Here is a 24,277-nt window from a genome sequence, read left to right on the forward strand (position 1 = left end):
CTTGGAAAGATGGTATTAATAGAAAGAATTTTTTGGAACTTCAAATTTGCCAATTAGAGAAATTGCTTGAAAATTATTAAGTTGCTATAAAGATGCTTAAGGTAGCAAGGTTGAATATTAAAGAGAGGTTTGATAAAACGTATTGATTGAGGCCTAAGCCAATTAAAGAAGGTGATTAGATTTTTATTTATGATAGTAGTTTGATTCACCAACATTCTAATCTTTGTAAGTTTGCACAACATTGGTCTTGATCCTATGTAATAGTTGAAGTGCATGAAAATATAATTTATTCTCTTGAAGAATTAGATGGAATACTATTGAAGATAAGGATTGTAAGAAAGCAAATTAAATTCTTCAAGCAATAAGATAAGATAAAATATATAGAAGATTTAGAGGTTTTTGAACCTTAATATTTAGTTTAATGATTGAAAAGTGATATGGCTCCTAATGACTCTGATTCTTATGACGGAGGTATTGCTATCTAATTCTTTGGCACATACAAGGATATATACAGGTTTGAAAGGCATGAGTATTGTAATGTACTAAATTTAAGTGTATCAAAGATATTTAGAGAATAATTAATTTTATTTATATAAAAGAAAAAAATATAATATTAATACATTTATAATTTGAATAGAATATAGAATATAAAATTGATATTTTGAATGGATTATTTGAGCTTGAAGGTATTATATTTTAGGATAAATATCTAGCTCTATAATAGTATAAGAAGGATATTGGAAGAGAGTTAAGAATAGAGATTTTTGGCATCAAGGCTTTTTTTTTTTTTATTTTAAAAAAATGGGAGATTGGGATCAAAAGGAAGAAAAAAAGAGAGTCGCTAGAGTTTTCAAGGTGAGGGGGATGAGATTTAAGTCTAGTTTGGGGTTTTAAAAGCCATTTACAAAATTTTTATTCTAAAATTTTAAAATTTTAATAAAATTTAGATGATATTTTTAGCTTTTTAAAAAACTATAGTATGAAAGAAATAAAGCTATGAGGAGGAAGAACCATGCAAATTTGTGAAAGGGAGGTTATTTGAATTTTCAAGTGGCGAGATTCAAGCCTCGTTAGGGATTTCTATGCCATTTCTTGTATTTTCTTCTTCTTTTTCTGAAATTTTGAAAGAAGTTGGATCTTTTTGTTAGCTTTCCAATAATCTATTTTATGCAAGAAGAAAATCTATGACAAAAGAGATCTAAACTAATTTGTAGATGGGGATTTTGAAGCTGTAAATACAACAAGCAGCCAATTTTTTTCTACTTTGGTTTGGCTCTTATTTTCTTAATATTTATATATGGACTTTATTGATTTGAAGTTTATAGCTTGAGTTAAGCTTAATAAGCTAAACTTTACTTAGATTAGATTAGTAATAAGTAAATTATAGTTATTTTAGTTAGATAAGGTTTGGATTTAAGATTTGAATTAGGAATTGGATACATCTTGGCACAAGAAAGAAATTAGTCTAAATTTTGTACTTAGCTTTTGACTATCTTTTTATATTTGACTTCATTTGGGCAACATTGTACTTCTTACAACCTACTTATAATCAAAGACCTTGTATTCTTTCAAGGAGGCTTGCCTTTTTGACAATGTATGATGATTGATCCTTATAGAATTGGTTCTTAGAAGGAGAGATAATATCACAAATATACATTTTTATTTCAATAATTATCTAAATAATTAGATAGAAGTAAATAAAAATAGATTTATTTTATAATATCTTTTAGAAAAGTTTTTTAGAATCTTCATAGATGCTACTTTGACTTCATACGTATTTATAATTAATTGGTAGGTTAGAAAGTTGGTCAATAAATTAGCCATGTTGTTATACTAAAAAATAACATAGTATATAAAAATAATATGATATATTATAAAATTTTAGATTATAATTAAAAATTACATATAAATATAAATATAAATAAATAAAATATAATATTTATCTAATTTTTTAAAATTTAGTAATTACAAATAAAAGTTGGAGGATTTATTAGTAAGGAGTTTAGATGGGCTTTGGTATCAAAAGTATAATATTTTGACTCCTAGGCCATTCCATGTAGAAGGATAAGATAAGTGATAGAGAACTTTATTCCTATTGATTGAAAGTCATGTCTAATGGACTTTGAGATATTGTTTGAAACTACACTAGAGTTTAGGAATACTTTAAGGTGATCTATTTGAAGCAAGGCCGACCATTTGAGGCAAGGCAATCCATTAAAAGTTAAGAGGTTGTATTTGAAAAAATTGTATTTTGAACTAGAATTTGGATAGAAATAATATAAGATTTGGAGTTTAGATGAATGAGATATTGTTGTTTGAAGTTAAGGTGTGAATTTAGTATCTATTTTTATTCTTTTAAGGATATAGAGACTTATAGAAAATCATATAGAAATAAAAAAGTGAGATTAAAAAGCTAACTTAGAGAGCTGTATTTTATATAAAAAAATTTATACATTCCAATTTAAAACAAAGAAGAAAGAACTATTCAAAATTAGTGTTAAAAACTAGGATTTGTAAGTACATTGTTTTTAATGGAATTTTTGATTTGGACCATATATTGAATTTTTAGATGGATTTTTGGCTAAAAATTTCCACAAGTTTAGATGTCTATGTTAAGAAGTTGTATATAAAAAATTCATAGTATTTGAACATTGGATTTTTGAGATATGATAGAATTAATGCATAGATGCCTAAAAATTGACATATTTAGTATTTACTAGTAATTAGATAATATCCAAAGACTTGTAATGAATATCCTATAGAATATTGCAACATAGCTCCTAATAAGAGGATATATAGAAGCAAGAGTGAAGTCTTCTTTATTCTTTTCAATGCCTTTCTAGTCCTGAGTCTTATTTTAAGACTTTCTAGTCTTCTTGTCTTTGGCAATAGCCATTCTAGTTAAATATATTATCATCATAGTAAGTTGATTATTTAGATATTTTTTTGAATTGCATGCACAATGTATCTAAGATATTATACAATAGTACTTTATATTACAAAATGGTAAATACAACTATGATCCTTCAATATTTCTTATAAGATATTTCATTATACAACAATTTTAATTAGCAAAGAATAAGATGATAACTTAGATACTAACAATATAAGTACCACCAAAAAACACTGTGATTGCTATACATAAGAGAAATCTTAAAAGTTGACTGATTGCACATATTATTTACAATATATACCAATAACTTCATCAAATTGGTCTTGATGGTTATGCTCCCATTTTTTTATTTATAAAAACTTTATATGATAATTAATATCAATTTATATTTCAATGTAATAATAAAAATAAGATTTTTTTATTTTATTTTATTTTATATTTTTTTAAAATTTATATTTTATATATACTAAATATATTATATTAGCAAAGAAATATATATTTTTAATCATTATAATATATCTATATATATATATATATTAAATTGATTTAAGATGCTTATATTACATGTTGTAGAAATAACCAATTCTAATATACCTTTTATAAATGTTGTTGTTTTTTATTAAAGAAAAATATAGTTTTACTTTTGTTAAACCTTGATCCAACTTGTTAAGTTGTATTAAACTATTTAATCCATCTACATTAGGTTTGGTTAATATTTAGTATTAATAAGTGCATTTGATTTTTTTTTCTTTTTGATGTCTTACTTTGCATATGGCACATTTAATAAAACTTCTTAGCAAATTGCAAGAAGTATTTTTCTACCAAATTAGAGTTTCTTTTCTATTAAATATACTTCCACTATTATCCATGCAACTATTAAGTATATGCAAAATACTTCAATATGACAGAAAATACGTCTTGTTTAATGCTTCAACAAATAATTATCTTTATTTTGGAAGTATATTTACATCTTGAATTAAGGATCAACATTCAATTCTCAAATTTTATTTGGAAATTTCTACTAAATTTTTATGAGATGTGTAGATTTGTTTTTTATTTTTTTGAAAATACAACAAAAAAGATTAATATATAAAAAAGTTTAGAAAGGAATTATATATGTTATCAATATATCATTCTTTTTTCACAAATATTATGAAATAAGTATCAATGTATGCCCTAAATCTTATCTTTAAGTAACTTAAATATACAAAAGAGACGTTTGATATTAATTCATATAAAAGCACATTGACAAAGATATTAAAAATATCATTTAATTATAAGATTCAAAATATGCTATATAACATAGCTATTTTGATAATAGAAATTTTTTATCTTCAATATTATTTGGTAAATGTTGCTACTTTAATACTTCCATTATTTCCACATAATGAATTTGTATCTTCTAAAGATCTTCATCCTATCTGCAATGTTGTTAATTGAACATTTGAATAGCTACTCCCTACTAAGAGGAAAGGATGTATGCTCAACTATTGGAGCTTGTTTCAATTCTTAAGAAGTTATAAAATCTAGCAGTTAGTTGTCCAAATGGCCGATTGTATAGAACACCTAACTATACAAGACAATTTGGTGTAGAATCATCTATCCAATATAGACCTTCACAATTCAAAGTTATTAAAGTAACAACAAATGTAGGCCTTTACAAAAATTGCAATGGATGTGGGTACAAAGTATACACTTGTCATACTCAAATTATAGTGCATTCATAACTATCTACAAGTGCATCATAGATATAATGAAGTATATTATAGCTATATATATATACTTACTTAATAAGAAAATTAGCTAATATGTGGATAGTGAGAAATAAGGTTATTGATTGATCTAAGAACAATCATGTTTTAAGATATATTTCAACTATTAACATAGTGTTGATACTTTTCTTTCTACAAAGTTTATATGAAGTATTTTCTAATAAATAAATGATAAATATTTTATCAATATTATTTTTTATTATATATTTTTTTATTTTTAACATTAAAATCTCTATCAATTTTTTAAAATTATATTATTAGATTTTTTAAAAATTAAGGCTAAGAATGTATAAAATACCAAGTATTTATTTTATTTTATTATTGAGTACTTTTATTACAATATCTCTTTAATTTTTAATTACATAGATAGGAATGTGACCTGAATAAATTAAAAGATTATTATTATGTTGTAACATGGCTATAATGTTAAAGAAAAAAATATCAATCATAGTTTAAAAAAATATAGATATAACATAAGAAAGTTGTATATATATTTAGTATTAATATTATTACTTATTTTCTAGGATCATAAATAAGAAAAATTAATTAAATTTAATAAATTAAAAAATAATCATATAAGCATCTTTAAAAATAAGTTAAAAATAGTTTCAAGAAAAAATTACCTTAAAAAGCTAAAAATTGATATTTGAAGACAATCAATTGTGAATCAAGGTCAAAAGTAGACCTTGAGGCACAAAACCACATTCTTATAGCAATTCTAAGATTCTTTTGTAGATTAAAAAGTAAGGTTAGAGAACAAGCTTACTAAATTTTGTTTGAATATTGATTTTGGTTAAACTAAATTAAATGATTTATTTAGAGCTTTTAAAAGTTGGAGGTATTAAAAAAAATAAGATTTTGAAAAATAAAATAGAATTTATATATTTAAGAATTTAACTCAGATTAAAGATTTTTTGAAACTTAATTTTTAATAATATTATAAAAGAGCCAATTGTAGCATCATGTATCTTATAAAGATCTCAATTTATTTGGACAATCTTTCCAATAAAAGCTTAAGTAGAATTATCATTAATATGACATATATTTGTAATAAATTAAAGAAAATATCCTTAATCTGAGATTAATCAATTGATAGAAGATTTTCATAGATATTAAAGACAAATAAGACATATTTAATATGCTTTATTATTTCTTTTTAAAAATTAGATAAACACACTAGCCATACCTTGAATTTGATGGACTTCACTTCATGTGGCTATTTTAGAAGTAGTAATAATAGGTTCTAAATTAGATAGTAGTTTTGGATTTCTAATCGTATGTTGTATGGTTCCAAAATCCAGGATCCAACTCATTGGTGGAATTGTGGAAGATAAAGAACTCATATGTAATACATTTATTAGAAATTTGAGTGACTGAATAACATTGAGTTAAATCTTATTATATTCTATGAGATATGATCTAAGAATATGTTTCAAATTAATTGAATCAATGTCAAATCCAAAGCTTTATTCTTTTATATGTGATTTAAGCTCGCACTATATGTTGTAGGTCATTACTCTACATTGCTCATACTCCACAAGAGATCTTAGTGTTTTGAGTTGTTTGAGCTTCAAAACAATTAGAACTTTAATAACCTTTTGAATTTTATAATTTTTTTCAATATATCTTTGTTTCTTATACATAATATAAAAAAAATCAAATACTTATAGATTCCTACAACTTATGTCTTTCAAACACTTTTAAAATCCTAAAAGACCAAATCTAGTAATTTGATTATCTTTCAAATCTACTTAAGCCTAAAAATAAAATATTTATCAATTTGAAAGACTTAGATGTTTGAATTTCCAAAATCCTAATTTGATCTATAAAAGTAGCAATTTTGCTAGAAGCTTCATCATGACTTATTAAATTTACAATGATCTAAGCTATAGATTTAAATTTTTGGTATTATTAGTAAATATTGGATTCTATAATATATTAAAAGAAAAGTTAATTATTCACTTAATAGGAAAGAGATTAAAACAATGATGCATGATCAATACTATAATGTATAAGCAAATAATTTGTGCTTAGATTTAATACAAAAGCAAGTATTTCTAATGATGTGTTGTATTTTTTAGTTAAAAATATAATAATTTGATACCACATTGAATTATACAAAAGATGAGAATATATTTAAGAGATATATAATATATATACACTATGATAAGCTTAATACAATGTGATTATGGCGGAGATTTTGGATCTTTAATATATAAGTATAAATTACTTCTATATGTTGAGAGCTAATATTAAAAGTCAATAGATTTTATATTTCAATAATAGTATGGAAATAGCAAAGCTATAATGTCTTCATAATAAAATATATGTTATTATTCTTTAACAAACCACTTTTTATGTATTGAAGATCAAAAGCTACAAAAATAAGAAGCAATGTATAGATAGTTGGCTCATTAGATTTAGTGCTTTATTGAATAGGATTGTCTTGTTTTATTCATATGTCGTGCAATTTCACACATTAAAATACCTTTTGCAAGCAATTAGTCTTCATGAATATAATAATAGTCCTAACTTTAGAAGGCTTTGCAATGACATTATTGAAAGTAATGAATATCTTAAAGCTTTAACCAATAATGCACTTAAAGCAAGTATAATCTTTTAAAGTCTGTAAATGATAAAATTCAACAAAAGAAGGCTATAGTAGTATTACATGCAAGAAAGATGTTAGTCTAATAAGTCATATCATTAGAATTACATATTGTTGCTGAATAAAATATCTACTTTGGATGCATTTCAATAAAATAGATACCACGTTGGTCAATTTTGCTTCTTTAAATATTCAACAGTTATATTTTTTTGTATACTTCTATACCTTAAATAACTACTTTATATATTAAACATCTTCAAATATTACTTTTTTTATTAAAAAATTATATTTAAGTTTTTTGAAAAGCTTAATGGTAATAGATCTAAATTTTAAGAATTTATCAATCTATCATAATTTTCTAATAAATTCTAACTACAAATTTATTTATTTTATTTATTTTAATTAATTTTTACTAAAATATTATAAATTAAATAATTTTATTTTATATTTATATTAATAATAAAATTTAAAACTAAAAAAATTAAATAAATCATTAATAATATTATTTAAAATATATTAAATAAATATAATTGAATTTATATATTATATAAAAAATTAGATCTTACAACAAAAAATATTTTATATCAATATATACTTTATAATTTTGATAATTAGCAATTAACATAAATTAAATTAATATAATAGTTATTAATAAAACTTTAAAAAATAAGATTATAATTAAAATTTATTGCTACATAATATGTTTAATTTTCAAATATTATTTTTTAATTTTTTTCAATGTAACAAGATTAAAAAACATGATTTATTTGACACAAATCTAAAATAATTACATAATACTCTAGTAATGGAAATACTTTAGAAGCATTCACATAAAAGAATTTCATATAATAAAATAGATACCATATATATATAAGAAAGCCTATATTAATCATATTAATGTCGAAATATCTTAAATCATGTCATATTTCTAAATCAATAACTAGCAATAGGAATAAATTATATGTAGGTTTTAATATATAGCATGTTATGGATCTTACTAGCTACAAAGAATTATTTGACATTAGAAATAGTAAAAGAAAAAACAAACATAATTTTGATAATAAATTATCCAAGAATAGTTCTTAAAATAGTTAATATTGGTTGCATGCTCAAAAAAAATTATATTAAATTTAAGAAGATAAAAAGTATAAGTTGGCCACTACATGCTAAAAAGCAAGTGTTCAACATTGTGGTTTATATCCCAAAGATGGTGCATCTTTTTCAACTATATACATATGCTTTAAGACAATTAATCTTATACTAGACTGATCAAGCAAGTAAATAGTTGAAGGACTCTATAACTAGTCATAAAAGAGGAATATGGATTTTTTACAATTTCTCCTCCTTCCCTTCTTCTCTACCCTTCTTTGTCATTGATCACTAATTTCCTTAAAATTTTATATTTTTGAAGATTACTTCATTTTTTTATAAATTAATCAAGCTAAGATGAGATAAAGGTAATTTGGAATGCATAAGACAAGGTAACTATGAAAAATGGATCAAAAAAGAACTTGCAAGAATGGTAATTGAATCAATGAAGACCTTGAATGCCCATTCAATGACATAAACAACAAAATTTCAATCAAAGTTGCGGAAGAATAGAACAATAAATCACACTCTAGTTTCCATGATTAGTACTACAAATATATAAGAAGTTGAGTTTGCAATATGAAGAATGTATTAACTATTGAAGAAAAAGTACAACTAATAGATTACTTCAAAAAGATGTATGATGAGAAATATGGTCTTTCATCCTCCACTCTAAAGCTCAAAGTTCATGAAATTAGTAAATCTTGATAGAGACCAATCCATGATAAAACTTGAGGTAGTAGGTGGATGCAATGATTTTGTATTTTCTATCCAAAGTTCATTATATATACATCTAGTTTTCTAAATTTTTCCAAAGCTTTTATCCTATATGAAAAAAAATGTGACAACATTATATGACAATCTAAAAACTTTTTTCAATTTGCATCACTATTTGTTTCATTGCATTTAGAATTATAATTGGACATGCACATAAGAAGGCAATATACTACCTTTGACTTATTTTTTTTTATCTTTTAAATTAAAATTTATTTATTTTTAATTTATTTGCATTGATTTTTTTAATTAAATTTTAATATCTTTTATTTATTTTAATTTTTAATTTTTAATTTAATTTTATTTTTCCTTCAATTTCTACTCACTTCAAATTTCTACATAATTTTTTAAATTTTTATGTTATTTTTTATTCATTTTAAATTTCTTTCTTTTATATATATATATTTCTAAGTTCTTAGTTTGATTTTTTTTAGTTTTGAAGCTAATTTAGTTTTATTTTATTTTTCTAGTTTAGTTTAATCCATCTTTTTAGTATTGGAATGAATTCAATTTGTAATGGTTACTTATGGAGCCATAGATCCATGCCTATGCATGACATGTGTATGTGCATGGAAGCATGTATTTGACTGCCTATTACAAGGTCTAATTTTAAATTCATATATAAGCTTTGGATCTAGAGTATGAAGTTATGTTGCTCCCATTAAGACTTAAGCAAACTTCAAAATTGTAGCTTATTACTTGTTTGATTTAGCTTCTTCTAAAAAAAAAATAAATAAAAAAATCCAAAATCAATTCTTATAAAAAAATAATTTTTAATTTTTTAAATATTATTAAATTAAATGTATGTTTGTACAAAGAATGGAATGTTTAGGAAAGAATGACATCATGATGATTATTGCAAAATTTGGCATGCACTACATATATTCTATAATATTTAACCAACAAGAATGATTGTCATGTAGTAAACGCTTCCAATAAGGCCAAACCTTTTTTTTACATTTTAAAAAAAAATAGTTTTGAACAAATTATATAAAAAGGTATAAACTTGAAGCAACCATGTTTATGTAATTTCAAGCTTGGATGATGTCATATTTGTTTTTAATATGAATTATTTATTTTATAAAATACATTTGCCAAAAAGATGAGATTTCTATAACAAATGCCACTTATTAATACTTAATGGACACAACAACCATGTTATGCTCCAATGTGCCTAATTTATTTGTAGTATTGGTTTGAATATTATAAATTTGCCATCCCACAACTTCTATTATATACAACTTTTAGTTGTATTGGTTTTTAAAGTATTCAAATAATTCTTCTGTCAATATAGAGACTACTCAATGTTAAAAATTTGAATAGGATTACAAGAAAGAATGTATCAATATAATAATTCTTTATTGCATTGTAGAATGTACCAATTCTATCAAATATTCAAAGTAATTTTTTTTACTATGTGGATTTATTCATTGGATAGAGAGACCATAAAAAAATACATAAGATTGTCTAGAATCTATACAAATACTTCTAGAAACACTTTTCTTGTAGATGGTGGCACTTTCAAGCAAGTGCAAAGAAACAATCCTATAGACTCATTAGCCATGCTTAAAAAGTAGGACTTTGGAGAGCAATCAAATACAACTAGTAATCATTTTTTTATATAATTTTTTTAATAGTGCAATCTAAAAGCAAACAATGAGAGAGATGAAATATAAAGTGAAGAAAATAAAGTTAAAAAGAAGAATCAAGAGTCTATAATGTAATTCTTGAAGTTGCCTTATATTGCTTTGTTCAATTAGCAATAATGTAAAGTAGTGGTATATTTTATAAAATCTATCATATTGACCACATACTAATATGAAAAAGTGGTAGATTTAGTAAAACTCCAATTTGAGGTTCTATAAGTAGAAAAAAATTATCAAAAAAAAAAAAAAAAAAAAAAAAAAAAAAAATCTAAGCTAGTAGTAAATAAAGCAAGAAGAAACTAGTATACAAGGTACAATAGAACAAATGGAGCAAATTTGACAACTAGAAGTGCAAGTTGCAAAGAAGGTTCACTTCAAAGTAAACCATAGTGCTGAAAAAAAACTAATAAAGCATATAAAGGACTTATGTGCTTAAGAAGCTACCACAACTTAAATTATAAAGTTAACCAAGCAAGCTACAATTATAGTAGTGAGATATAAATATGTATAAAGAAGACAATAGAAAGTATATATAGATGCCAAATAAAGTTGTTAAATGATACAATATTTAATCAAGTGCATATTTAAGAATCAAGCTAAAACTAACCTCAATTTTTTATTCCAATATTACCATTTGGATCCTACATATTACTGGTCAATGCATACTTTTTCTTCTCTTTTTATTTTAACTTCCTTAAATTTCTATTATTTGATATCTATTTATATATTATAATATTTTTTACATAATTGACTTCACTATTCATGAATATATTATGTACGATACTTCTTACAAGCAGTATAAGATAAAAGAGCATTCCATGGAGCTCTAATCTCAAAGGAAATGGCAAAAGGAAGAACTCTATTTATATAGAGCTTTTACAACTATAGAAAGATTTAATGCACTCACTCTTATTGAAAAGGCCTTTCTTAACCTTTGATTTACTTTGGCTATTTTTAATTAGCTTATGTAGTTTTGAAATAGTTGCATATGGATTTGGAAGTAGTAGCATGTAGATTTGGAATATAAGCCAATAATTTTGAAGCGCAAACTCTTGCCATTCCAATTAGATCAACAAGCAAAGTGTATGCAACTGATAATATTATTTTCGCCTCTTCTTTTGTGTTATGGACATACATATTTTTTCTAATATTTACTTATATGATTAAGTAGAAATAAATAAAAGTAGATTTATTTCATAATAGTTTTTAATAAAACTTCGTAGAAGCTTTACAAACGCTACTTTGACTTTACATATATTTGTAGTTGATTAGTAGGTTAAAAACTTGGTCAACCAATTAACCACGTATTGATAGCTTATAGAACAAGCTAATTATGTAGCATACATATAGAAAACTTGCCTTGTAAGTTAAGATACATGTCTTCTAAAGTCAACATATTTTGGAGGTCCTATAAGACATCACTATGTAATTCTTAGTTAAGAATATATATGGAGGCAAGAATGAAGCCTTCTTCACTCTTGTCAACATCTTTCTAGTCTTTAGTCTTGTTTCAAAACTTTCTAATCTTCTTGTCTTTGGCAATAGTCATTCTAGTTTAATATTATATCATCTTTCATTGATTTTTTAGTCTTTTTGAGTAACTTTAAAGTGTATTAAGGTTTTCTTTCTTCAAGATTCATATCCTTGACAGTTTGACAAGAGAGCTAATTTATTATTTTTATCTTATTTTAGAAGTAAATAGATTATCCTACTTTTATTATTATATTTTAAAGATTACAAATTATCCATCTTTAACAAATTATTTAATTTTCTAACACAAATATCTTTCTTAAAAAGAACGGATTATCCCTCTTTGTAGAAATTTTTACTTGATATTAGAGGTTGAAAATTACCTTCCTCTAATTTGACTTATGGACTTATTAAGATATTTGAAATAGAAGGAAAAATCATTAATGCTACACTTGGCAAAAGTAAAAATAGATTTGTAACTATTGCTGAAGTTTAGAAACTTTTCAACACTTTTAGGATGAAAATTTCATACATCATAAGTACTAATTATGGATATATTAATTATATACTTATAGAAGAAGTTCAAAGGCTACGTCAAGAAGTTGTACAATTGAAGGAAGCAAGTAAATCAACCTCATAATTAAATCTAAGAAGTTTTGCTTTTATAAGTATAATAGAAATAAGGATTAGTATGTGCAAAACATTTGATGGAACAAAATCAAAATTTTGAAGTTTTTAGCAATAAGTCAAGCTCTATTTAAGATTGCATTCCTTCTAATATCCTAATGGATTTACTCAAGTTGGGTTCATAGGTACACTTTTATCTAGAAGTGCCTTCTTTTGGTTTACTCCTTTGATAGAAAATGATGTATCACTCGTTTATAATTTAAATTCATTTCTAATAGTAATTATGGCCATATTTGAAAAAAGTGATTAAAAGAAGAGTAGCAAAGATCAAGCTCTTATATTTACAACAAGGATTACAATCAACCACCATATATTTTATTGAATTCTAAAATCATACTTGCAATGTGGATTAGAATGAAAAAGCTCTTATTAATTAATTTTGATATGAATTGAAGGATAATATCAAAGATTTATTATTGATAATATCAAAAGTAGAATAATTTATAATTCAAGCTATTGCATGTGACAATCAATTATTTGAAAGACATGAAGAATAAAGACTTGGTTGATGAAGAATAAGTCAAGTAATAATGGTAGCTTCCAAATTTTTAAAAACTTATTCATTAAGGCCAAAATCAATGCAAATTGATATGGTATATTTTGAACTTCTCACAAAGTAGAAAATGACTTGATGGCATCAAGAGGGCTTGTGCTTATATTATGAAGAAGCTAAAGATACCATTCAATATTGTCTAAAGAAACAATGTAATTACAAAATGAGGAGCATGGTTGCCAAAGAAGATAATGTATCAAAAAATGAGCTTCTCTAGCTATAATAGTGGTTGTGTAGGTAAAATCTTGCATAACTCCTTATAAAGATCCTATTTTCTTTTCAAATCTTTTACCTTATTTTATAATAAAATTTTATTTAGGACTAAAAAATCACAGAGTCTTAGCTTTTTTAGATTCAAGAGCCTCAACCTATTTTATAGACAAAAACTTTGTCAAAAAAACAAGAAATATTGTTAGTCAAGAAAACTAAATCTCTACATATAGAAGTCACATATAGTCGTTTGTTTTCTTTTAGAGATGTTATCCATGAGATTGTTCTTTTAGATGTAGTAATTAAAGATCATAATCATATAATAATATTTGATATAATAAGATTTTATTCAATCAGGTTAATTTAAAATTACCTTGATTAGCAAAAATATAATCATCAAATAGATTGGATTTCTCATAACCTTAATTTTTTTATAGTTTGATCCAAAATTTAATTAATTAAGTAGAAATACATAAGCTTAATATATCTAAATTTTTATTGATAGGAACAAAAACTTTTATACATGGCGTAAAAAAGCATCATTTTTTTCTATATATGCTTTGTCTATTTCTAATAGTGAGAGGACGTCAAGTGATATTTCTAGTTAGTATTGAGATTTCAAGGATGTTTTTGAAAAGAAATAAGTAGATATTCTTCCAAAACATTGGACTTATGATTGTTCAATTGATCTGTAAGAAAGAACTCAATTACCATTCAAACCAATCTACAATTTATCATAGAATGAATTGGCTACATTAAAAGAACACATTTACAAAATCTTGGCTACAAATTTCTTATGCCTATCAAAATCTCCAACAAGAGCTCTTATCTTATTTGTAAAGAAAAAAGATGAATCTCTATAGATGTGCGTAGACTATCAAAGACTTAACCAAATCATCATCAAAAATAGATATCCTCTACTTTTGATTTTAAGACTTGTTGATCAATTGAATCAAGCAAAGATTTTTTTATCAAAATAGATCTATAAGGAGCTTATAATTTGATATGTATTAAAAAAAGAGATGAATGAAAAACTATCTTATGAACCAAATATAGATGTTTCAAATATAATGTCATACCTTTTGGACTCACAAATATACTAACTACTTTTTAATATTTAATAAGTGATAAATTTTATAAATTTCTTAATAATTTTATCATCTATTATTAAGATAATATCTTAATCTATTCTAAAAATATAGAAGAGTATAAAATTTATGTTTGTTGTGTATAACAAAAAATAAAAGATGTAAAATTATATGCCAAATTAAAAAAATGTGTATTTCACACTACTTAAGTTGATTTTCTAAGATACATTATTTCCAACGAAGGACTAATGATGAATCCAAATAAAGTCCAAACTATCATAAATTAGAAAATTTTAAAAATAATAAAAGATGTACAATATTTTTTGAGCTTTGCTAATTACTACTAGATCTTCATTAAGAATTTTTCTCAAATTATAGCCTCATTTATACATTTGACTTATAAAGACAAACTTGAGTAGAGTAAAGAAGTCAAAACATTGTTTAATGCTTTAAAGAAAGACTTTGTTTTTGCACCAATCTTATATCTTATTGACTTCTCTAAAGTATTTTTTATGAAAATAAATGCATCAAACTTTGTCTTTGTTATATTATTATAACAAATAAGAGTAGATGAAAAATTCCATTTAATAGCTTTCTATTCTAAGAAATTTTCAATGACCAAAATTAAATATGAGATCTATGATAAAGAACTTCTTATAATTGTGAATTCATTTTATAAATGGCATTATTATTTTAAGAATGGTATCATTCTTAAAGCACTTTGAATCGAGTCATCATATATATAGATTACAAGAATCTTGAATATTTCATATTGGCATGTATTTTGAATCATTACCAAGCTCGTTGGAGTATGTTTTTATAAAGATTTGATTTTAAGATCACTTATTAATCCAAAAAACAAAAAGGTTTGTTAGATGTCCTTTTTAGACATTTTTATCTTGTATCAAAAAAAAATGCAGCTTTTAATTAACAAAGAAAAATCTTCTTAAAACCAAAGAATTTTTATCTTCAAGTAATAAAATCAATATTGATTATTGTTTCAATTTTTATCAAATAAATTCAATTAAATATGTCTTTTGATTTCCTTGTTCATGATATTAAGAATAATTCTTTCAAGTCTCATTTTACTTCCAAATTTGAATTCAAAAATAACATACTCTATTTTGAAGGTTGCTTATATATTTCAGAAGAAAAAGCATGATTAAGTGTTCTTCAAGCACATCACGACTTTCCAATGATAAGACATTTTAGATACAAGAAGATTTTGGAGTTCATATTGAAATTTTTTTAGTGGCGTCAAATATAGAAGATAGTCAAAGACTTTGTATAATTATGTATTATTTGTTCAAGATCAAAAATTCTTCATCATTGATCTTATAGACTTTTTCAGCCATTACTTATCTTGAAACAACTATGGTCTTTTATTTCTATAGATTTTATCATAGATCTTCTAGTCTCAAATTTATATATAATTTATATTTGTGATAATAGTTTGTTTTACCAAGATGGTACATTTTGTATCATGTACAAAATCTATCATAGGTGAAGAAATAACTAAATTTTTTCTTAACAACATCTAGTGCTATCATAGATTACTCAAAGATATTATACTGAATAGAAGGAGTCAATCTACATTAAGATTTTGGAGAACTTTATTTAAGATTCTAAAGATAGATAAAAAGTTTTTTTCAATTTTTCATCTTCAAATCAAGAAACAATTGGAAGAGATGAATCAAGTTTTAGAGTAATTTTGATGTGTACCATCAATTATCATAAAGATGATTGGATAATTCTTTTGCCATTAATAAAGTTTGCATATAAAAATTTAATATATTTTTTTACTTAATAAATATTTTTTATTGGTAATTATGGTTACTATCTATAATTTGATACTTTTGACTTTTCAAAAGTTTATAATTTTGTAGCAAAAGATTTAACAAATTTTTTTTTAGAGCTATATGTATCAATGAAGGTACAATTGAAAGAAACTTAAGAAAAAAAAAAAATGAATGCAGATGTCTATTACAAGGAACAACTACAATTCACCATAAGTGACAAAATATGGCTATTTTGTTACAATATCAAGACAACTTGTCCTTGTGATAAGTTGGACTATTGTAAGCTTGGACCTTTTCCTATTTGTAAAGAAACCAATCATATTGTTTATTGATTATATCTATTGGAGTCTATGAAGATTCATCTTATATTCCACATATTTCTTATTGAGTCAAATAAGATAGTAAATATTTTAGAAAGAAGACAAATGTCACTTCTTCTTGTAGAAGTTGATAATAATAAAGAATTTAACATGAAAGAAGTCTTAGATTCAAGGTGGCACCAAAATAGATTAGAATATTTTGTTAATTGATACTGATATGATATTAATAAATGTACATAGGAGCTAGCAAAGAATCTTGTAAATGCAATAAAATAGATTGAAGCTTTTCATTGACAACATCCATCAAAATCAAGATAAAGAATAGTAAATCTTTGTTATAAAAGAAATAAGATTCAAAGAAGATAGCATTCTATTTTCTATTTTTGTTTGTAATTTTTATATATTTGTGATGCTAAAAAGATGGAAAATCAACAAGTAGCAAATTCAACTCAAGATCTATTATTTGCTAACTTATTGCAGAAGACATTGCAATTATTACAACCTTTAAGATGACGTACTCAAGATCAAGATCATTAAGAAGGACATGTCATTTCTTGAATAAATGGCTAGATACAACTTGTATAGTATCACGACCTTGGAAGAGACTCATAATATTTGGTGATTTTATTAGAGGTAGAAACAATTCTAAATGATGTTTCAAATATTTTATTTGAAGAGAGTTATGAAGGCATTAACAACCATCAAATAATAGGGTGGTCTTCTTGCCTTAGTATGGAATACTATCAATGGTTGAAAGGACTTATCAATCATCTTCAAAGAAAACAAAGATCAAAGTATGTAGTAAATACAATTTATTGCATCTTGGATTTTTTCAATATATGATGACCTCTTATTGTTGTATTGTGGTTCGGCTACTATATGAAAATAATGTAACTATGTACTTAATATATAATTTACTAAGTAACATGGTGAGAGCCTTGTTAGTAGATTTTAGTTAGTTGTAGAATATAATTTCATTATTACCTTAAGAAGAGATTATTTAAAAAGATTACTATAGAATTTTTATAATTTTAATTTGTTTTTTGATAGTGGCTTTTAAGATTGGTTTTGGTTGATAGTAAGTTCTAAATATTTAGAATCACCTTTGTTAGACATTGGTGACCTTTGAAAACTTATTTTGGTTCTTTTATTTGGTGTTTAAAGCATAAATTATATAAATCTTATAAGAAAAAAGATTAAAGAAGGATTTTGGTAGCAAAGGGAGTAATTAAGGCACCAATATAGATGAATGGAGATGAATGATGAAAATCTCCATTCCTATTTGTCAAAAATCATGACCAATAGGCTTTGAGGAGGCTGCCTAAGGCCATATTAGAGATTAGGGTTAGTTTTTTGGGGCCATTTGAGCTTTGAAGGCTAGATTCAACAAGTTTAGGATTTTGGCTATGGTTTTGGTGTAAATCTTATATGATTTGGAATTTATATAAAAGAGATATAGGCGCTCAAAGTTAAGGTGTTGATTTGGGAGCTACTGTCACTCTTTTTGGCATAACACACCTGTACAGAAGGCAATTGAGGATTGGCAACTGCGATTGGAGAGAACACTTTTGCGGCTACACTTTTTGCATATTTCTTGCTGGATTTCAAGTTGAAATGAAGGAATTATTAGATTTTGAAGTTAGTGCATGCAATCTATGGGTAGTAAGTGACGCGATTTACTAGTGGTTGTGTCTTGAGCTATATCTTGAGCAATTTGAAAAGATTTTAGCTCAAAATTTCAAGAAATGTGTAAATTTATGTTAATAAACTTTATACATAATTTTGATGACATTTGAGTATTGGATTCTTGAGATATTAAGAAAATAGGACTCAGGTGCTTGTAAATTAGGGTTTAGAGTATCTCCTAGGATTTCTTAGATACGAGAAGTTTGAGAGTGAATTTGGAGTTGGTTTTTTTTGTGATAAAAGATAAAGGTGAATTCTATGTACTTTATAAATTTGAAACAAACTAAATAGCTAAATCAAGAGTTATGAATTTCTAAAATTTGGGATAAAAAAACCCTTTGCGGAAAAAATATGTTTTGAAGGGATTTTGTTATATTTTGAGTTTTATGCAAATCAAAGGAGTTTTGGAAGCTAAGACAAGTTTCATATAAAGGTTCAAGCTAAACTCTCTACGTCTAGATACCTAGTGTATTCCCAGATAGCAAATCATGTCATATAACATCGTTATAGAACTCATCCATAGAAAGAGAGGTAATGTCATGGATATACATATTTATTCTAATATTTATTTACATGATTAAGTAGAAATAGATAAAAGTAGATTTATTTCATAACATTTTTTAGCAAAACTTCTTAAAAGCTTTATAGATATTGCTTTGACTTTACATATATTTGTAATTGATTGATAGGTTAGAAACTTAGTCAATAAGTTAACCACTTGTTAACAGCTTATAAAACAAGATAATTATGTGGAGCACATATATAGAACTTACCTTTTAAGTTAAGATATATGTCTTGTAAAGTCAACATGTTTAAGACGTCCTATAAGACATCACTTATAAATTCTTAGTTAAGAGTATATATATAGAGGCAAGAGTAAAACCTTCTTCACTCTTGTCAGTACCTTTCTAGTCCTTAGTCTTATTTCAAAACTTTTTAGTCTTCTTATCTTTGGCAATAGCCATTCTAGTTTAATACTATATCATCTTTGAATAATTTTTTAGTCTTTTTGAATGACACAAGAATATATTGAGGTTTTCTTTCTTCAAGATTCATTTTCTTAACACTTTGTGGTTTCTAATTGCTGTTGCACTAGCTTTTGTCCCATGAGCATGTGCTCATTAATTTCAAATTGTGCATAGAATCCCACACATGTAGTTGCAAACATGGCTACCTCATAATTCCAACTTTTGTTCAAATTACTCATGATTTTGCTTAAGTCTACACCTTGGTTCAAGGATCAAATACAAAAACACTTTGTTAATTTTTTTCAATTAAACTATTGTGGCAATTTTTTCTTTTTTTACTTTTTTTTTTCTTTTACAACACTTCAAAACCTTATTTGTCATCTTGATTTTTATTTTATTTTTTAAAAAAATGTGTCACAAATTGGTCAAAATCACTAAGTTGGAGGTTTAAGGTATTTTGATGCTAGACATGGATGGCTGAAAGCAGGGACGAGGAGGTCAAGTCATGCCCATGTCAAAACTTGTCGTAGAACCCCCTTCATAAGCACAGGCGTGACTCAATCAGCTATTTTGTAGACATCGCTGTCTGAAACACTTCTCCACCTTCGCTCAAATTCTCCCCGATTAGATCCTTTCCTTCATCCACCTTGTCCTAGCCCTTCTCCGCCCAGCTGAGTCTTTCCACATCATTGACTGTTCTACTAACTGCATCGCTCAAGATTCTCTCTGATTCTTCGTTCATTGTTCCAGCCGAGTTATTGTTTTCTTCGTCGTCCATGTCAAGGTCATCAAACATCCTTGATTGATCAGTTAACTAACGACCCAGTTGATGTAGTTCTAGACATTGAAGCAGCCAGGAAGAGGCAACTATTTCTATCATCATACGTTAGGTCTCCTAACGCAATAATTGCACCTTAGCCTACATGAGGATCTAACTTCTGTAATGACCTTATACGATCGTTGCATCTCTTGAATGCTCTCAGCGATGGTATCAACGAGATCGTGTGCCTTTGATCTGGGTACTTGTCGTTGTGAGTACTGGTAGAATCTTGAAGTACAGCAAAAGGCACTTTTGCTAACAACTGCAGGCGCAATGTTGAGAATCAACGATGTCATTAGCTCTTTTATGTTGAATTCAACATGTTGTTAAAAATGTGACCAAAAAAAAATTAAACCTAGCTTGAAATTGTTGCCTTCGATTTCAAATTGCAGAATTTGTGACAGTCTACTTTCCACCAATTCAAGACGTTTCTTTTCCGGTTTCAAGGTCAAAAGGTAATGATTTAATGTGTCATCCTGGTGAGCAGTTTGAATTGTGCAGCCTGATTAGTAATCCTCACACAAGTCCTTAAATAATTCAAAGATTACATATATGTACGCTTTCTCAGCAGAAGTAACATTCTAAATCATATAAATCTTAGGATTCCATAACCTGCACAACGTAGATAAGGTACACATCCTGTTGGAGATGATTGTATGCCACAAACACAGAGCCTTTCTCCAATTCAGCAACATGGGCTTGGACCGCATCAATAGCATGCGAATCATTGTTATCGAATTCCCAGAGTTGGCGAGCAACTTGGGAAGTGAGTTCCTGAGATTTCAAGCTGAAAAAGCAAAACCCGAGATCGTTGCCGTTCAACGCAAAGGAGGGCCTTCCACCTGAACTCATCCAGCTTCAATTGCAAACTTGGATTGTCAGCGCCTCCTTGTGTCAAGGCTTCCAGAAACGTCTTGTTGAGATAATGCTTTTGTAACTTGGCATACACAGCTTTGTGGCCTTCTAACATGTTGATCCAGCTTTCCGTGTATCTGCCTTTCATGGCATACAATTTTGAGGTTTTTTTTTTTTTTTTTTTTTTTTTTTTTAACTCGCAATTGTAAATCTGATGTGTCTGCGAGATAGAATGGTAAAAAACATGATAAAATCGATGACTTCTAGCTGATCAACTAACAACTCTACAAGATGGGCTCAAAATGCATGTACGAGTATGAAAATTCGGAGTGACCTACCAAGATAAGTTCAGAGAGGAGTGTAACGAACTGGGGCCGTGATGGAGGCTGCAGTACACTACGAGGCAGCCACACCAGTATGCGATTACTACTACACTGGTTTCTGCCCCGGTCGACTCTGTTATTCCCAACACAAAATATGCTTCACTTCATCGCTAATGTTTCTACATACGATCAATCTGTCGTTCTGTTTTTCAGTATGCTTGTTACTGCACTCCTTTCTACTCATCCTCGATACACTTTCAATTGCATGTGGAAGTCAAATAATCGAAAAATATCACTCATAACATATATATATATATATATATATATCTATATTCACCAGGTTTGATCAAACAGTCGATACTTCATGCAGTCAAATACGCCAACTGTACAGCTGGTGACAAGAACCAACACACAGAAAACACTCTTCTATCAATAACAAAGATATATATATATATATATATTGCTGTTAGTTGTGTGGAGTGCAGTTGAAAAATTCTGAGCATCACTCACCACTTGTTACTCATTCAGCAAACCAATAAGGGCAACACTCAATGTGGGTAGACTTGATAAAAGTCTTTGAATGAGCATTCCTCCCTTACATGATTTGTGGGTTCCACTGGTGGAGTTATTAATTTTTTCTGCAATAAATCATCAGTAACATCCTTCTTTTGTTTTCTTACATTGTGGTTGCATCCCTTGACTCACTGTATGTTGGTCTCAGCAAAAGTGGTGTCAACTCTGTGGGTTCTGTGTCTAGCAAATACAGAGCCATTAGCATGCTGTCTTTCTTCTTCTTCTTTCTATGTCAAATGAAATTATAAGAAAATGTGTGTGTGTATGTGTACAGATATATATATATATATATATATATGTATATAAAGTTATTTTATATGTACTTGCAAAAAATTAACGACATTGGAAATCAATTAGATGGCAATCTAAAGTTTAATTTTTTAAAAATGATATCAGTGTTATTGAATGAAGCAACAATAGAGATAATTGTCATTCAATACACACATGTTTGTCATACCATTATAAATAGTATAAAAAATTAATTTAAGAAGAAGATGATGTGAAAAAATATATATATTAAAAGAATATGATTAATTGAATTATTAAATCTTAATAGAACCTAAAATAATTGGAACTCAAAATATTAAAGTTATGGTGAACAATTTTTAAAAAATCCACTCTTATAGTTTTTGAATGTAAAAATAAATAAAAAATCTGAATAGAGATTCAAGGAATTGTGAACCCCAAAGAAATCAATATATACAAATGTTTGTACATTTTATTATTTGATTTGAGTTCCGAAAATTTAAATAGCCACAAAATCAGTGGGTAGCATTAATTCATGTGCATACTTTGTGTAAGTTAGTAAAAATGTACTATCACTTATTTCATATACCTATCTATTTATTGGTATTACTTCTACAACAAATTTTAGATCTACATCACTATATAATATGAAGCACAAGTTTATAAAACTCTTAGAATTTAGAAACTTATGAATACATTTCGTCACGTCTCCTTAAAATTAAATAAATAAACACTTTTAAATCTATAAACTAATCCTCATAAGTTCCATTATCTGACTTAGTGAAAATCACTTATGTTTCATTTTTAAAATAATTTAAGTTGGAAGATAAAATAAGAAAAATAGGAATACCAGAAATAAAATAGATCAAGAAGTTTTTCCACATTGAATTTATTTTTGAATAACTCGCAACTTCTGTTTGATTTTGAATTATATTATAATCTTATAATTGCTCAGATTTCTGTGAACAAAATCTATTTAATTTTTTTTTTCTCCAATGAAATTTAGAGCATAATTTCTTTAATACATTCCTTCCAATTTCTTAAAAATTTATTTCTTTAGGCAATATGATAACAAATCTGCTCTTACATTCATGGATGCCATTGTCTTTATTTTTTTCCGTTCTAATTATACAGCATGAATTTTTTAATTAGAAGACCTTCAATTGATAATTATTTTATTTTATCAAAATTATAATATCCTAAAAAAAAACTATATTCAAAACATCTTTTATGTTTTTATTTTTGTACAATATTATGTTTTAAATAAAATCATGCTTAAAAATATTTTTGAAATTCAATCAATAGATTACACATTTTTAAATTTACATCATCTCATGCTGTCATAACCTTCCTCCTAAACATAATCAGTAAAATAGATGGATCACACAGGAATAACCAATTTCTAGAAGCCAAGTACTGAAAACAATGATTTCTTTATTTATGTACGAAAAATAAAAAATGCCAATAACTTATGTGAAAAATAAAAAATGCCAATAACTTATGTGAAAAATATATATATAGACAATTCCTCACCACTTAAGTTTTGACAATCTTATTAAACTTGTACAACAAATTGTGCAAACCAATTTATAGTATGGCTTCCATAAACACACAGGAATCTAGAGTTCCATATCACCCACTAATTCATTCATCCATGAATACATAGGCATATCCACTGTGCGAGGCATTCTAGAAGCGCGGGAGTCTACGTGGGCCGGCACCGGACCTACGGGAGAAGCTCCCGCCAAACCCTAACTTGTGCGGTCCCGCCTCGCTCCCGCCATGACCGGGAACATCCTTTCACTGGACACGTCGTCTCAGGGATCAGCGTTGGTTTACCGGTGTTCAGGGGTGGGTAACTGGACTTAGGACGGGCTCGTCCAGTCACCTCTCGTTC

At 26.4% G+C, this 24,277-nt stretch overlaps 1 long non-coding RNA gene across 14 annotated transcripts; it reads right to left on the reverse strand.

Moving 5' to 3' along the window:
* Positions 1-19,933: 19,933 nt before the first annotated feature.
* LOC141045301 (uncharacterized) lies at positions 19,934-24,189 on the reverse strand. 14 transcript variants are annotated; one of them, XR_016502450.1, is made up of 6 exons: positions 23,914-24,100; positions 23,231-23,502; positions 22,072-22,308; positions 21,899-21,952; positions 21,577-21,694; positions 19,934-21,379 (listed from the first exon to the last, which is right to left on the reverse strand). It is a non-coding gene; the product is annotated as an uncharacterized LOC141045301 (long non-coding RNA). The 14 variants fall into 14 exon arrangements; XR_016502455.1 differs by having other exon boundaries at positions 19,934-20,859; positions 20,996-21,379; positions 21,577-21,952; XR_016502449.1 differs by having other exon boundaries at positions 21,899-21,987.
* Between the last annotated feature and the right edge of the window lie 88 nt (positions 24,190-24,277).

This window comes from Physcomitrium patens, chromosome 4, assembly GCF_059467195.1.
Source record: "Physcomitrium patens ecotype Gransden chromosome 4, ASM5946719v1, whole genome shotgun sequence".
Lineage (NCBI taxonomy): Eukaryota > Viridiplantae > Streptophyta > Bryopsida > Funariales > Funariaceae > Physcomitrium > Physcomitrium patens.